This window comes from Hyperolius riggenbachi, chromosome 12, assembly GCF_040937935.1.
Source record: "Hyperolius riggenbachi isolate aHypRig1 chromosome 12, aHypRig1.pri, whole genome shotgun sequence".
In the NCBI taxonomy this organism is placed as follows: Eukaryota; Metazoa; Chordata; class Amphibia; order Anura; family Hyperoliidae; genus Hyperolius; species Hyperolius riggenbachi.
Genome location: NC_090657.1, coordinates 79,937,330 through 79,951,840, shown reverse-complemented (window position 1 = coordinate 79,951,840; position 14,511 = coordinate 79,937,330). Strand labels below are relative to the sequence as shown.

The 14,511-nt window shown below is 44.3% G+C and overlaps 16 non-coding genes across 16 annotated transcripts; all 16 read right to left on the bottom strand.

Annotated features, from left to right (window-relative positions):
• Positions 1 to 210: 210 nt before the first annotated feature.
• Positions 211 to 292, bottom strand: TRNAL-UAG (transfer RNA leucine (anticodon UAG)). Its single transcript has one exon. It is a non-coding gene; the product is annotated as a tRNA-Leu (tRNA).
• Positions 293 to 715: 423 nt separating this feature from the next.
• On the bottom strand, positions 716 to 797 carry TRNAL-AAG (transfer RNA leucine (anticodon AAG)). Its single transcript has one exon. It is a non-coding gene; the product is annotated as a tRNA-Leu (tRNA).
• A 1,047-nt stretch (positions 798 to 1,844) lies between these two features.
• TRNAL-UAG (transfer RNA leucine (anticodon UAG)) lies at positions 1,845 to 1,926 on the bottom strand. The gene has a single exon. It is a non-coding gene; the product is annotated as a tRNA-Leu (tRNA).
• A 423-nt stretch (positions 1,927 to 2,349) lies between these two features.
• TRNAL-AAG (transfer RNA leucine (anticodon AAG)) lies at positions 2,350 to 2,431 on the bottom strand. The gene has a single exon. It is a non-coding gene; the product is annotated as a tRNA-Leu (tRNA).
• A 1,046-nt stretch (positions 2,432 to 3,477) lies between these two features.
• On the bottom strand, positions 3,478 to 3,559 carry TRNAL-UAG (transfer RNA leucine (anticodon UAG)). Its single transcript has one exon. It is a non-coding gene; the product is annotated as a tRNA-Leu (tRNA).
• Positions 3,560 to 3,982: 423 nt separating this feature from the next.
• Positions 3,983 to 4,064, bottom strand: TRNAL-AAG (transfer RNA leucine (anticodon AAG)). The gene has a single exon. It is a non-coding gene; the product is annotated as a tRNA-Leu (tRNA).
• Positions 4,065 to 5,111: 1,047 nt separating this feature from the next.
• On the bottom strand, positions 5,112 to 5,193 carry TRNAL-UAG (transfer RNA leucine (anticodon UAG)). Its single transcript has one exon. It is a non-coding gene; the product is annotated as a tRNA-Leu (tRNA).
• Positions 5,194 to 6,733: 1,540 nt separating this feature from the next.
• Positions 6,734 to 6,820, bottom strand: TRNAL-UAG (transfer RNA leucine (anticodon UAG)). The gene has a single exon. It is a non-coding gene; the product is annotated as a tRNA-Leu (tRNA).
• A 418-nt stretch (positions 6,821 to 7,238) lies between these two features.
• On the bottom strand, positions 7,239 to 7,320 carry TRNAL-AAG (transfer RNA leucine (anticodon AAG)). The gene has a single exon. It is a non-coding gene; the product is annotated as a tRNA-Leu (tRNA).
• A 1,047-nt stretch (positions 7,321 to 8,367) lies between these two features.
• Positions 8,368 to 8,449, bottom strand: TRNAL-UAG (transfer RNA leucine (anticodon UAG)). The gene has a single exon. It is a non-coding gene; the product is annotated as a tRNA-Leu (tRNA).
• Positions 8,450 to 8,872: 423 nt separating this feature from the next.
• Positions 8,873 to 8,954, bottom strand: TRNAL-AAG (transfer RNA leucine (anticodon AAG)). Its single transcript has one exon. It is a non-coding gene; the product is annotated as a tRNA-Leu (tRNA).
• Positions 8,955 to 10,000: 1,046 nt separating this feature from the next.
• On the bottom strand, positions 10,001 to 10,082 carry TRNAL-UAG (transfer RNA leucine (anticodon UAG)). Its single transcript has one exon. It is a non-coding gene; the product is annotated as a tRNA-Leu (tRNA).
• Positions 10,083 to 10,505: 423 nt separating this feature from the next.
• On the bottom strand, positions 10,506 to 10,587 carry TRNAL-AAG (transfer RNA leucine (anticodon AAG)). The gene has a single exon. It is a non-coding gene; the product is annotated as a tRNA-Leu (tRNA).
• Positions 10,588 to 11,634: 1,047 nt separating this feature from the next.
• TRNAL-UAG (transfer RNA leucine (anticodon UAG)) lies at positions 11,635 to 11,716 on the bottom strand. Its single transcript has one exon. It is a non-coding gene; the product is annotated as a tRNA-Leu (tRNA).
• A 1,540-nt stretch (positions 11,717 to 13,256) lies between these two features.
• TRNAL-UAG (transfer RNA leucine (anticodon UAG)) lies at positions 13,257 to 13,343 on the bottom strand. The gene has a single exon. It is a non-coding gene; the product is annotated as a tRNA-Leu (tRNA).
• A 418-nt stretch (positions 13,344 to 13,761) lies between these two features.
• On the bottom strand, positions 13,762 to 13,843 carry TRNAL-AAG (transfer RNA leucine (anticodon AAG)). The gene has a single exon. It is a non-coding gene; the product is annotated as a tRNA-Leu (tRNA).
• Between the last annotated feature and the right edge of the window lie 668 nt (positions 13,844 to 14,511).

Below are 14,511 nucleotides of genomic sequence, written 5' to 3'. Positions count from 1 at the left end.
ATGTAAAGGTCTTAAGCCATTTTAAGCACTTTTTTTTTCTAAACTGTATTCCTTTGTAGCGGTGAAAGAAAGTGTGGTGCTGGGTACGCCTCATTCATGTTGTTGTGCAAGCTGATGGAGGAAAAGAGAAGTATTTGAGCTTTCTTGTTGTTGATGAAGGGACGTAGGAGATCCACAAGAGGCCTGTGAGGCAAGATAGAAGTTGTAGACTGGCAGTGGTGGGAATTGAACCCACGCCTCCAAAGAGACTGGAGCCTAAGTCCAGCGCCTTACACCGCTCGGCCACACTACCTTGCCGATATCGATCTTTTGTGTGCTTTTAAAATGAGGTTTGTATGAGTGGAATGTTGAGTGGTTCATTATTGTGCCATCAACAAGTAATCAACTGGGGACATGCTGCATGTATGCACCTATTCTCATTACCGTGGAAAGAGAAAACACTTGACAGTACTGGCTTTGGTTCTATGCCTCTGATGACAGCACCTAGGAAAGTGCAGGTAAAGCACTCTATGCCACAGCAGAATCAATGGATTAGTCTTCTCAAATGTTACATTTGAGAAGACTAATCCATTAATTTCTGACCAAGATAAGCTCCTCAAGTGGCCCTGATGTATAAGCTTGGACAAGTATTTGAGCAAGTGTTAAAACCAGAGGAGCTGAGGCCTTATCTTTCCTACATAGTACATCCTTGTCAAGCAAGCGAGAAGTTAAAGGCTGGCAGTGGTGGGATTTGAACCCACGCCTCCAAGGAGACTGGAGCCTTAATCCAGCGCCTTAGACCGCTCGGCCACACTACCCTGCTGATGTCTACTCTTGCGTGCTTTAAGACACGTTTTTCAAGAGTCAAAGGTTAAGCGGTTAATTACTGTGCCGTCAACAGGTTATCATCTGGGGATATGCTGCATGTTGGCAGCCATTCTCAGTTCCATAAGGAAGAACGCATAACAGTACTGACTTTTGTTCCATTGCTCTGATACCACTGAGTGCAGCACCTACTGTCCGATCGCTTTTCCCGATCGATTTTCCGATCGAAAATCAGATCGGATATGCATTAAATTATCTATCGAACCAACTATCTGCCAAAAAATCTCATGGTGTATTCCCATCATGAGACCCTGGAGGAAGCCTTCAAATAATTTTTGCATCTCAAGGAAACCGACCTTACTGGGGCAAGTGGGGAAAATGCCAGGGAACCCCTGAAAAGTCCTGAAGGAAGCTTGGGCTTCCAGGGAACCCTGGTTGAGAAAACCTGCTTTGGCCTGGCGTACAATAAAAGACATCCTCTCAAACCCCTAACTGCCCACGTAGTTAATGTATCAGCTTTTATGCAAAAGTAATGTCACCTGTCTAAAAAAATCACAATTGTCCACTTACGTACAATGTACAATGTAGCCCGTAGCACTGGAATAGATGCTATTGCACGTATACCTAAAATGCCATTCACCTACAATTGAGAGGAAGCATTTGCCTACTATTGAGTAATAGGGGCAGATCTCACCTCAGTAATCTAAATGAGATCTTTGCCCTGTTTACTTTGTAGAAAGTCCTATCTGTTGCCACTGTTGCTGTCAAAAGGTCCTCCACAGCCAGGAGTTATGAGCTGTGGCACATTGTCAGAATCCAGTCGAAAAGTGCATGTAAAGGTCTTAAGCCATTTTAAGCACTTTTTTTTCTAAACTGTATTCCTTTGTAGCGGTGAAAGAAAGTGTGGTGCTGGGTACGCCTCATTCATGTTGTTGTGCAAGCTGATGGAGGAAAAGAGAAGTATTTGAGCTTTCTTGTTGTTGATGAAGGGACGTAGGAGATCCACAAGAGGCCTGTGAGGCAAGATAGAAGTTGTAGACTGGCAGTGGTGGGATTTGAACCCACACCTCCAAAGAGACTGGAGCCTAAATCCAGCGCCTTAGACCGCTCGGCCACACTACCTTGCCGATATCGATCTTTTGTGTGCTTTTAAAATGAGGTTTGTATGAGTGGAATGTTGAGTGGTTCGTTATTGTGCCATCAACATGTAATCAACTGGGGACATGCTGCATGTATGCACCTATTCTCATTACCGCGGAAAGAGAAAACACTTGACAGTACTGGCTTTGGTTCTATGCCTCTGATGACAGCACCTAGGAAAGTGCAGGTAAAGCACTCTATGCCACAGCAGAATCAATGGATTAGTCTTCTCAAATGTTACATTTGAGAAGACTAATCCATTAATTTCTGACCAAGATAAGCTCCTCAAGTGGCCCTGATGTATAAGCTTGGACAAGTATTTGAGCAAGTGTTAAAACCAGAGGAGCTGAGGCCTTATCTTTCCTACTTAGTACATCCTTGTCAAGCAAGCGCGAAGTTAAAGGCTGGCAGTGGTGGGATTTGAACCCACGCCTCCGAGGAGACTGGAGCCTTAATCCAGCACCTTAGACCGCTCGGCCACACTACCCTGCGGATGTCTACTTTTGCGTGCTTTAAGACACGTTTTTCAAGAGTCAAAGGTTAAGCGGTTAATTACTGTGCCGTCAACAGGTTATCATCTGGGGATATGCTGCATGTTGGCAGCCATTCTCAGTTCCATAAGGAAGAACGCATAACAGTACTGACTTTTGTTCCATTGCTCTGATACCACTGAGTGCAGCACCTACTGTCCGATCGCTTTTCCGATCGATTTTCCGATCGAAAATCAGATCGGATATGCATTAAATTATCTATCGAACCAACTATCTGCCAAAAAATCTCATGGTGTATTCCCATCATGAGACCCTGGAGGAAGCCTTCAAATAATTTTTGCATCTCAAGGAAACCGACCTTACTGGGGCAAGTGGGGAAAATGCCAGGGAACCCCTGAAAAGTCCTGAAGGAAGCTTGGGCTTCCAGGGAACCCTGGTTGAGAAAACCTGCTTTGGCCTGGCGTACAATGAAAGACATCCTCTCAAACCCCTAACTGCCCACGTAGTTAATGTATCAGCTTTTATGCAAAAGTAATGTCACCTGTCTAAAAAAATCACAATTGTCCACTTACGTACAATGTACAATGTAGCCCGTAGCACTGGAATAGATGCTATTGCACGTATACCTAAAATGCCATTCACCTACAATTGAGAGGAAACATTTGCCTACTATTGGGTAATAGGGGCAGATCTCACCTCAGTAATCTAAATGAGATCTTTGCCCTGTTTACTTTGTAGAAAGTCCTATCTGTTGCCACTGTTGCTGTCAAAAGGTCCTCCACAGCCAGGAGTTATGAGCTGTGGCACATTGTCAGAATCCAGTGGAAAAGTGCATGTAAAGGTCTTAAGCCATTTTAAGCACTTTTTTTTCTAAACTGTATTCCTTTGTAGCGGTGAAAGAAAGTGTGGTGCTGGGTACGCCTCATTCATGTTGTTGTGCAAGCTGATGGAGGAAAAGAGAAGTATTTGAGCTTTCTTGTTGTTGATGAAGGGACGTAGGAGATCCACAAGAGGCCTGTGAGGCAAGATAGAAGTTGTAGACTGGCAGTGGTGGGATTTGAACCCACGCCTCCAAAGAGACTGGAGCCTAAATCCAGCGCCTTAGACTGCTCGGCCACACTACCTTGCCGATATCGATCTTTTGTGTGCTTTTAAAATGAGGTTTGTATGAGTGGAATGTTGAGTGGTTCATTATTGTGCCATCAACAAGTAATCAACTGGGGACATGCTGCATGTATGCACCTATTCTCATTACCGCGGAAAGAGAAAACACTTGACAGTACTGGCTTTGGTTCTATGCCTCTGATGACAGCACCTAGGAAAGTGCAGGTAAAGCACTCTATGCCACAGCAGAATCAATGGATTAGTCTTCTCAAATGTTACATTTGAGAAGACTAATCCATTAATTTCTGACCAAGATAAGCTCCTCAAGTGGCCCTGATGTATAAGCTTGGACAAGTATTTGAGCAAGTGTTAAAACCAGAGGAGCTGAGGCCTTATCTTTCCTACATAGTACATCCTTGTCAAGCAAGCGAGAAGTTAAAGGCTGGCAGTGGTGGGATTTGAACCCACGCCTCCGAGGAGACTGGAGCCTTATTCCAGCGCCTTAGACCGCTCGGCCACACTACCCTGCGGATTTCTACTCTTGCGTGCTTTAAAACACGTTTTTCAAGAGTCAAAGGTTAAGCGGTTAATTACTGTGCCGTCAACAGGTTATCATCTGGGGATATGCTGCATGTTGGCAGCCATTCTCAGTTCCATAAGGAAGAACGCATAACAGTACTGACTTTTGTTCCATTGCTCTGATACCACTGAGTGCAGCACCTACTGTCCGATCGCTTTTCCGATCGATTTTCCGATCGAAAATCAGATTGGATATGCATTAAATTATCTATCGAACCAACTATCTGCCAAAAAATCTCATGGTGTATTCCCATCATGAGACCCTGGAGGAAGCCTTCAAATAATTTTTGCATCTCAAGGAAACCGACCTTACTGGGGCAAGTGGGGAAAATGCCAGGGAACCCCTGAAAAGTCCTGAAGGAAGCTTGGGCTTCCAGGGAACCCTGGTTGAGAAAACCTGCTTTGGCCTGGCGTACAATAAAAGACATCCTCTCAAACCCCTAACTGCCCACGTAGTTAATGTATCAGCTTTTATGCAAAAGTAATGTCACCTGTCTAAAAAAATCACAATTGTCCACTTACGTACAATGTACAATGTAGCCCGTAGCACTGGAATAGATGCTATTGCACGTATACCTAAAATGCCATTCACCTACAATTGAGAGGAAACATTTGCCTACTATTGGGTAATAGGGGCAGATCTCACCTCAGTAATCTAAATGAGATCTTTGCCCTGTTTACTTTGTAGAAAGTCCTATCTGTTGCCACTGTTGCTGTCAAAAGGTCCTCCACAGCCAGGAGTTATGAGCTGTGGCACATTGTCAGAATCCAGTGGAAAAGTGCATGTAAAGGTCTTAAGCCATTTTAAGCACTTTTTTTTTCTAAACTGTATTCCTTTGTAGCGGTGAAAGAAAGTGTGGTGCTGAGTACGCCTCATTCATGTTGTTGTGGAAGCTGATGGAGGAAAAGAGAAGTATTTGAGCTTTCTTGTTGTTGATGAAGGGACATAGGAGATCCACAAGAGGCCTGTGAGGCAAGATAGAAGTTGCAGACTGGCAGTGGTGGGATTTGAACCCACGCCTCCAAAGAGACTGGAGCCTAAATCCAGTGCCTTAGACCGCTCGGCCACACTACCTTGCCGATATCAATCTTTTGTGTGCTTTTAAAATGAGGTTTGTATGAGTGGAATGTTGAGTGGTTCATTATTGTGCCATCAACAAGTAATCAACTGGGGACATGCTGCATGTATGCACCTATTCTCATTACCGCGGAAAGAGAAAACACTTGACAGTACTGGCTTTGGTTCTATGCCTCTGATGACAGCACCTAGGAAAGTGCAGGTAAAGCACTCTATGCCACAGCAGAATCAATGGATTAGTCTTCTCAAATGTTACATTTGAGAAGACTAATCCATTAATTTCTGACCAAGATAAGCTCCTCAAGTGGCCCTGATGTATAAGCTTGGACAAGTATTTGAGCAAGTGTTAAAACCAGAGGAGCTGAGGCCTTATCTTTCCTACATAGTACATCCTTGTCAAGCAAGCGAGAAGTTAAAGGCTGGCAGTGGTGGGATTTGAACCCACGCCTCCAAGGAGACTGGAGCCTTAGACCGCTCGGCCACACTACCCTGCTGATGTCTACTCTTGCGTGCTTTAAGACACGTTTTTCAAGAGTCAAAGGTTAAGCGGTTAATTACTGTGCCGTCAACAGGTTATCATCTGGGGATATGCTGCATGTTGGCAGCCATTCTCAGTTCCATAAGGAAGAACGCATAACAGTACTGACTTTTGTTCCATTGCTCTGATACCACTGAGTGCAGCACCTACTGTCCGATCGCTTTTCCCGATCGATTTTCCGATCGAAAATCAGATCGGATATGCATTAAATTATCTATCGAACCAACTATCTGCCAAAAAATCTCATGGTGTATTCCCATCATGAGACCCTGGAGGAAGCCTTCAAATAATTTTTGCATCTCAAGGAAACCGACCTTACTGGGGCAAGTGGGGAAAATGCCAGGGAACCCCTGAAAAGTCCTGAAGGAAGCTTGGGCTTCCAGGGAACCCTGGTTGAGAAAACCTGCTTTGGCCTGGCGTACAATAAAAGACATCCTCTCAAACCCCTAACTGCCCACGTAGTTAATGTATCAGCTTTTATGCAAAAGTAATGTCACCTGTCTAAAAAAATCACAATTGTCCACTTACGTACAATGTACAATGTAGCCCGTAGCACTGGAATAGATGCTATTGCACGTATACCTAAAATGCCGTTCACCTACAATTGAGAGGAAACATTTGCCTACTATTGGGTAATAGGGGCAGATCTCACCTCAGTAATCTAAATGAGATCTTTGCCCTGTTTACTTTGTAGAAAGTCCTATCTGTTGCCACTGTTGCTGTCAAAAGGTCCTCCACAGCCAGGAGTTATGAGCTGTGGCACATTGTCAGAATCCAGTTGAAAAGTGCATGTAAAGGTCTTAAGCCATTTTAAGCACTTTTTTTTTCTAAACTGTATTCCTTTGTAGCGGTGAAAGAAAGTGTGGTGCTGGGTACGCCTCATTCATGTTGTTGTGCAAGCTGATGGAGGAAAAGAGAAGTATTTGAGCTTTCTTGTTGTTGATGAAGGGACGTAGGAGATCCACAAGAGGCCTGTGAGGCAAGATAGAAGTTGTAGACTGGCAGTGGTGGGATTTGAACCCACGCCTCCAAAGAGACTGGAGCCTAAATCCAGCGCCTTTGACCGCTCGGCCACACTAGCTTGCCGATATCGATCTTTTGTGTGCTTTTAAAATGAGGTTTGTATGAGTGGAATGTTGAGTGGTTCATTATTGTGCCATCAACAAGTAATCAACTGGGGACATGCTGCATGTATGCACCTATTCTCATTACCGTGGAAAGAGAAAACACTTGACAGTACTGGCTTTGGTTCTATGCCTCTGATGACAGCACCTAGGAAAGTGCAGGTAAAGCACTCTATGCCACAGCAGAATCAATGGATTAGTCTTCTCAAATGTTACATTTGAGAAGACTAATCCATTAATTTCTGACCAAGATAAGCTCCTCAAGTGGCCCTGATGTATAAGCTTGGACAAGTATTTGAGCAAGTGTTAAAACCAGAGGAGCTGAGGCCTTATCTTTCCTACATAGTACATCCTTGTCAAGCAAGCGAGAAGTTAAAGGCTGGCAGTGGTGGGATTTGAACCCACGCCTCCAAGGAGACTGGAGCCTTAATCCAGCGCCTTAGACCGCTCGGCCACACTACCCTGCTGATGTCTACTCTTGCGTGCTTTAAGACACGTTTTTCAAGAGTCAAAGGTTAAGCGGTTAATTACTGTGCCGTCAACAGGTTATCATCTGGGGATATGCTGCATGTTGGCAGCCATTCTCAGTTCCATAAGGAAGAACGCATAACAGTACTGACTTTTGTTCCATTGCTCTGATACCACTGAGTGCAGCACCTACTGTCCGATCGCTTTTCCCGATCGATTTTCCGATCGAAAATCAGATCGGATATGCATTAAATTATCTATCGAACCAACTATCTGCCAAAAAATCTCATGGTGTATTCCCATCATGAGACCCTGGAGGAAGCCTTCAAATAATTTTTGCATCTCAAGGAAACCGACCTTACTGGGGCAAGTGGGGAAAATGCCAGGGAACCCCTGAAAAGTCCTGAAGGAAGCTTGGGCTTCCAGGGAACCCTGGTTGAGAAAACCTGCTTTGGCCTGGCGTACAATAAAAGACATCCTCTCAAACCCCTAACTGCCCACGTAGTTAATGTATCAGCTTTTATGCAAAAGTAATGTCACCTGTCTAAAAAAATCACAATTGTCCACTTACGTACAATGTACAATGTAGCCCGTAGCACTGGAATAGATGCTATTGCACGTATACCTAAAATGCCATTCACCTACAATTGAGAGGAAGCATTTGCCTACTATTGAGTAATAGGGGCAGATCTCACCTCAGTAATCTAAATGAGATCTTTGCCCTGTTTACTTTGTAGAAAGTCCTATCTGTTGCCACTGTTGCTGTCAAAAGGTCCTCCACAGCCAGGAGTTATGAGCTGTGGCACATTGTCAGAATCCAGTCGAAAAGTGCATGTAAAGGTCTTAAGCCATTTTAAGCACTTTTTTTTCTAAACTGTATTCCTTTGTAGCGGTGAAAGAAAGTGTGGTGCTGGGTACGCCTCATTCATGTTGTTGTGCAAGCTGATGGAGGAAAAGAGAAGTATTTGAGCTTTCTTGTTGTTGATGAAGGGACGTAGGAGATCCACAAGAGGCCTGTGAGGCAAGATAGAAGTTGTAGACTGGCAGTGGTGGGATTTGAACCCACACCTCCAAAGAGACTGGAGCCTAAATCCAGCGCCTTAGACCGCTCGGCCACACTACCTTGCCGATATCGATCTTTTGTGTGCTTTTAAAATGAGGTTTGTATGAGTGGAATGTTGAGTGGTTCGTTATTGTGCCATCAACATGTAATCAACTGGGGACATGCTGCATGTATGCACCTATTCTCATTACCGCGGAAAGAGAAAACACTTGACAGTACTGGCTTTGGTTCTATGCCTCTGATGACAGCACCTAGGAAAGTGCAGGTAAAGCACTCTATGCCACAGCAGAATCAATGGATTAGTCTTCTCAAATGTTACATTTGAGAAGACTAATCCATTAATTTCTGACCAAGATAAGCTCCTCAAGTGGCCCTGATGTATAAGCTTGGACAAGTATTTGAGCAAGTGTTAAAACCAGAGGAGCTGAGGCCTTATCTTTCCTACTTAGTACATCCTTGTCAAGCAAGCGCGAAGTTAAAGGCTGGCAGTGGTGGGATTTGAACCCACGCCTCCGAGGAGACTGGAGCCTTAATCCAGCACCTTAGACCGCTCGGCCACACTACCCTGCGGATGTCTACTTTTGCGTGCTTTAAGACACGTTTTTCAAGAGTCAAAGGTTAAGCGGTTAATTACTGTGCCGTCAACAGGTTATCATCTGGGGATATGCTGCATGTTGGCAGCCATTCTCAGTTCCATAAGGAAGAACGCATAACAGTACTGACTTTTGTTCCATTGCTCTGATACCACTGAGTGCAGCACCTACTGTCCGATCGCTTTTCCGATCGATTTTCCGATCGAAAATCAGATCGGATATGCATTAAATTATCTATCGAACCAACTATCTGCCAAAAAATCTCATGGTGTATTCCCATCATGAGACCCTGGAGGAAGCCTTCAAATAATTTTTGCATCTCAAGGAAACCGACCTTACTGGGGCAAGTGGGGAAAATGCCAGGGAACCCCTGAAAAGTCCTGAAGGAAGCTTGGGCTTCCAGGGAACCCTGGTTGAGAAAACCTGCTTTGGCCTGGCGTACAATGAAAGACATCCTCTCAAACCCCTAACTGCCCACGTAGTTAATGTATCAGCTTTTATGCAAAAGTAATGTCACCTGTCTAAAAAAATCACAATTGTCCACTTACGTACAATGTACAATGTAGCCCGTAGCACTGGAATAGATGCTATTGCACGTATACCTAAAATGCCATTCACCTACAATTGAGAGGAAACATTTGCCTACTATTGGGTAATAGGGGCAGATCTCACCTCAGTAATCTAAATGAGATCTTTGCCCTGTTTACTTTGTAGAAAGTCCTATCTGTTGCCACTGTTGCTGTCAAAAGGTCCTCCACAGCCAGGAGTTATGAGCTGTGGCACATTGTCAGAATCCAGTGGAAAAGTGCATGTAAAGGTCTTAAGCCATTTTAAGCACTTTTTTTTCTAAACTGTATTCCTTTGTAGCGGTGAAAGAAAGTGTGGTGCTGGGTACGCCTCATTCATGTTGTTGTGCAAGCTGATGGAGGAAAAGAGAAGTATTTGAGCTTTCTTGTTGTTGATGAAGGGACGTAGGAGATCCACAAGAGGCCTGTGAGGCAAGATAGAAGTTGTAGACTGGCAGTGGTGGGATTTGAACCCACGCCTCCAAAGAGACTGGAGCCTAAATCCAGCGCCTTAGACTGCTCGGCCACACTACCTTGCCGATATCGATCTTTTGTGTGCTTTTAAAATGAGGTTTGTATGAGTGGAATGTTGAGTGGTTCATTATTGTGCCATCAACAAGTAATCAACTGGGGACATGCTGCATGTATGCACCTATTCTCATTACCGCGGAAAGAGAAAACACTTGACAGTACTGGCTTTGGTTCTATGCCTCTGATGACAGCACCTAGGAAAGTGCAGGTAAAGCACTCTATGCCACAGCAGAATCAATGGATTAGTCTTCTCAAATGTTACATTTGAGAAGACTAATCCATTAATTTCTGACCAAGATAAGCTCCTCAAGTGGCCCTGATGTATAAGCTTGGACAAGTATTTGAGCAAGTGTTAAAACCAGAGGAGCTGAGGCCTTATCTTTCCTACATAGTACATCCTTGTCAAGCAAGCGAGAAGTTAAAGGCTGGCAGTGGTGGGATTTGAACCCACGCCTCCGAGGAGACTGGAGCCTTATTCCAGCGCCTTAGACCGCTCGGCCACACTACCCTGCGGATTTCTACTCTTGCGTGCTTTAAAACACGTTTTTCAAGAGTCAAAGGTTAAGCGGTTAATTACTGTGCCGTCAACAGGTTATCATCTGGGGATATGCTGCATGTTGGCAGCCATTCTCAGTTCCATAAGGAAGAACGCATAACAGTACTGACTTTTGTTCCATTGCTCTGATACCACTGAGTGCAGCACCTACTGTCCGATCGCTTTTCCGATCGATTTTCCGATCGAAAATCAGATTGGATATGCATTAAATTATCTATCGAACCAACTATCTGCCAAAAAATCTCATGGTGTATTCCCATCATGAGACCCTGGAGGAAGCCTTCAAATAATTTTTGCATCTCAAGGAAACCGACCTTACTGGGGCAAGTGGGGAAAATGCCAGGGAACCCCTGAAAAGTCCTGAAGGAAGCTTGGGCTTCCAGGGAACCCTGGTTGAGAAAACCTGCTTTGGCCTGGCGTACAATAAAAGACATCCTCTCAAACCCCTAACTGCCCACGTAGTTAATGTATCAGCTTTTATGCAAAAGTAATGTCACCTGTCTAAAAAAATCACAATTGTCCACTTACGTACAATGTACAATGTAGCCCGTAGCACTGGAATAGATGCTATTGCACGTATACCTAAAATGCCATTCACCTACAATTGAGAGGAAACATTTGCCTACTATTGGGTAATAGGGGCAGATCTCACCTCAGTAATCTAAATGAGATCTTTGCCCTGTTTACTTTGTAGAAAGTCCTATCTGTTGCCACTGTTGCTGTCAAAAGGTCCTCCACAGCCAGGAGTTATGAGCTGTGGCACATTGTCAGAATCCAGTGGAAAAGTGCATGTAAAGGTCTTAAGCCATTTTAAGCACTTTTTTTTTCTAAACTGTATTCCTTTGTAGCGGTGAAAGAAAGTGTGGTGCTGAGTACGCCTCATTCATGTTGTTGTGGAAGCTGATGGAGGAAAAGAGAAGTATTTGAGCTTTCTTGTTGTTGATGAAGGGACATAGGAGATCCACAAGAGGCCTGTGAGGCAAGATAGAAGTTGCAGACTGGCAGTGGTGGGATTTGAACCCACGCCTCCAAAGAGACTGGAGCCTAAATCCAGTGCCTTAGACCGCTCGGCCACACTACCTTGCCGATATCAATCTTTTGTGTGCTTTTAAAATGAGGTTTGTATGAGTGGAATGTTGAGTGGTTCATTATTGTGCCATCAACAAGTAATCAACTGGGGACATGCTGCATGTATGCACCTATTCTCATTACCGCGGAAAGAGAAAACACTTGACAGTACTGGCTTTGGTTCTATGCCTCTGATGACAGCACCTAGGAAAGTGCAGGTAAAGCACTCTATGCCACAGCAGAATCAATGGATTAGTCTTCTCAAATGTTACATTTGAGAAGACTAATCCATTAATTTCTGACCAAGATAAGCTCCTCAAGTGGCCCTGATGTATAAGCTTGGACAAGTATTTGAGCAAGTGTTAAAACCAGAGGAGCTGAGGCCTTATCTTTCCTACATAGTACATCCTTGTCAAGCAAGCGAGAAGTTAAAGGCTGGCAGTGGTGGGATTTGAACCCACGCCTCCAAGGAGACTGGAGCCTTAGACCGCTCGGCCACACTACCCTGCTGATGTCTACTCTTGCGTGCTTTAAGACACGTTTTTCAAGAGTCAAAGGTTAAGCGGTTAATTACTGTGCCGTCAACAGGTTATCATCTGGGGATATGCTGCATGTTGGCAGCCATTCTCAGTTCCATAAGGAAGAACGCATAACAGTACTGACTTTTGTTCCATTGCTCTGATACCACTGAGTGCAGCACCTACTGTCCGATCGCTTTTCCCGATCGATTTTCCGATCGAAAATCAGATCGGATATGCATTAAATTATCTATCGAACCAACTATCTGCCAAAAAATCTCATGGTGTATTCCCATCATGAGACCCTGGAGGAAGCCTTCAAATAATTTTTGCATCTCAAGGAAACCGACCTTACTGGGGCAAGTGGGGAAAATGCCAGGGAACCCCTGAAAAGTCCTGAAGGAAGCTTGGGCTTCCAGGGAACCCTGGTTGAGAAAACCTGCTTTGGCCTGGCGTACAATAAAAGACATCCTCTCAAACCCCTAACTGCCCACGTAGTTAATGTATCAGCTTTTATGCAAAAGTAATGTCACCTGTCTAAAAAAATCACAATTGTCCACTTATGTACAATGTACAATGTAGCCCGTAGCACTGGAATAGATGCTATTGCACGTATACCTAAAATGCCGTTCACCTACAATTGAGAGGAAACATTTGCCTACTATTGGGTAATAGGGGCAGATCTCACCTCAGTAATCTAAATGAGATCTTTGCCCTGTTTACTTTGTAGAAAGTCCTATCTGTTGCCACTGTTGCTGTCAAAAGGTCCTCCACAGCCAGGAGTTATGAGCTGTGGCACATTGTCAGAATCCAGTTGAAAAGTGCATGTAAAGGTCTTAAGCCATTTTAAGCACTTTTTTTTTCTAAACTGTATTCCTTTGTAGCGGTGAAAGAAAGTGTGGTGCTGGGTACGCCTCATTCATGTTGTTGTGCAAGCTGATGGAGGAAAAGAGAAGTATTTGAGCTTTCTTGTTGTTGATGAAGGGACGTAGGAGATCCACAAGAGGCCTGTGAGGCAAGATAGAAGTTGTAGACTGGCAGTGGTGGGATTTGAACCCACGCCTCCAAAGAGACTGGAGCCTAAATCCAGCGCCTTTGACCGCTCGGCCACACTAGCTTGCCGATATCGATCTTTTGTGTGCTTTTAAAATGAGGTTTGTATGAGTGGAATGTTGAGTGGTTCATTATTGTGCCATCAACAAGTAATCAACTGGGGACATGCTGCATGTATGCACCTATTCTCATTACCGTGGAAAGAGAAAACACTTGACAGTACTGGCTTTGGTTCTATGCCTCTGATGACAGCACCTAGGAAAGTGCAGGTAAAGCACTCTATGCCACAGCAGAATCAATGGATTAGTCTTCTCAAATGTTACATTTGAGAAGACTAATCCATTAATTTCTGACCAAGATAAGCTCCTCAAGTGGCCCTGATGTATAAGCTTGGACAAGTATTTGAGCAAGTGTTAAAACCAGAGGAGCTGAGGCCTTATCTTTCCTACATAGTACATCCTTGTCAAGCAAGCGAGAAGTTAAAGGCTGGCAGTGGTGGGATTTGAACCCACGCCTCCAAGGAGACTGGAGCCTTAATCCAGCGCCTTAGACCGCTCGGCCACACTACCCTGCTGATGTCTACTCTTGCGTGCTTTAAGACACGTTTTTCAAGAGTCAAAGGTTAAGCGGTTAATTACTGTGCCGTCAACAGGTTATCATCTGGGGATATGCTGCATGTTGGCAGCCATTCTCAGTTCCATAAGGAAGAACGCATAACAGTACTGACTTTTGTTCCATTGCTCTGATACCACTGAGTGCAGCACCTACTGTCCGATCGCTTTTCCCGATCGATTTTCCGATCGAAAATCAGATCGGATATGCATTAAATTATCTATCGAACCAACTATCTGCCAAAAAATCTCATGGTGTATTCCCATCATGAGACCCTGGAGGAAGCCTTCAAATAATTTTTGCATCTCAAGGAAACCGACCTTACTGGGGCAAGTGGGGAAAATGCCAGGGAACCCCTGAAAAGTCCTGAAGGAAGCTTGGGCTTCCAGGGAACCCTGGTTGAGAAAACCTGCTTTGGCCTGGCGTACAATAAAAGACATCCTCTCAAACCCCTAACTGCCCACGTAGTTAATGTATCAGCTTTTATGCAAAAGTAATGTCACCTGTCTAAAAAAATCACAATTGTCCACTTACGTACAATGTACAATGTAGCCCGTAGCACTGGAATAGATGCTATTGCACGTATACCTAAAATGCCATTCACCTACAATTGAGAGGAAACATT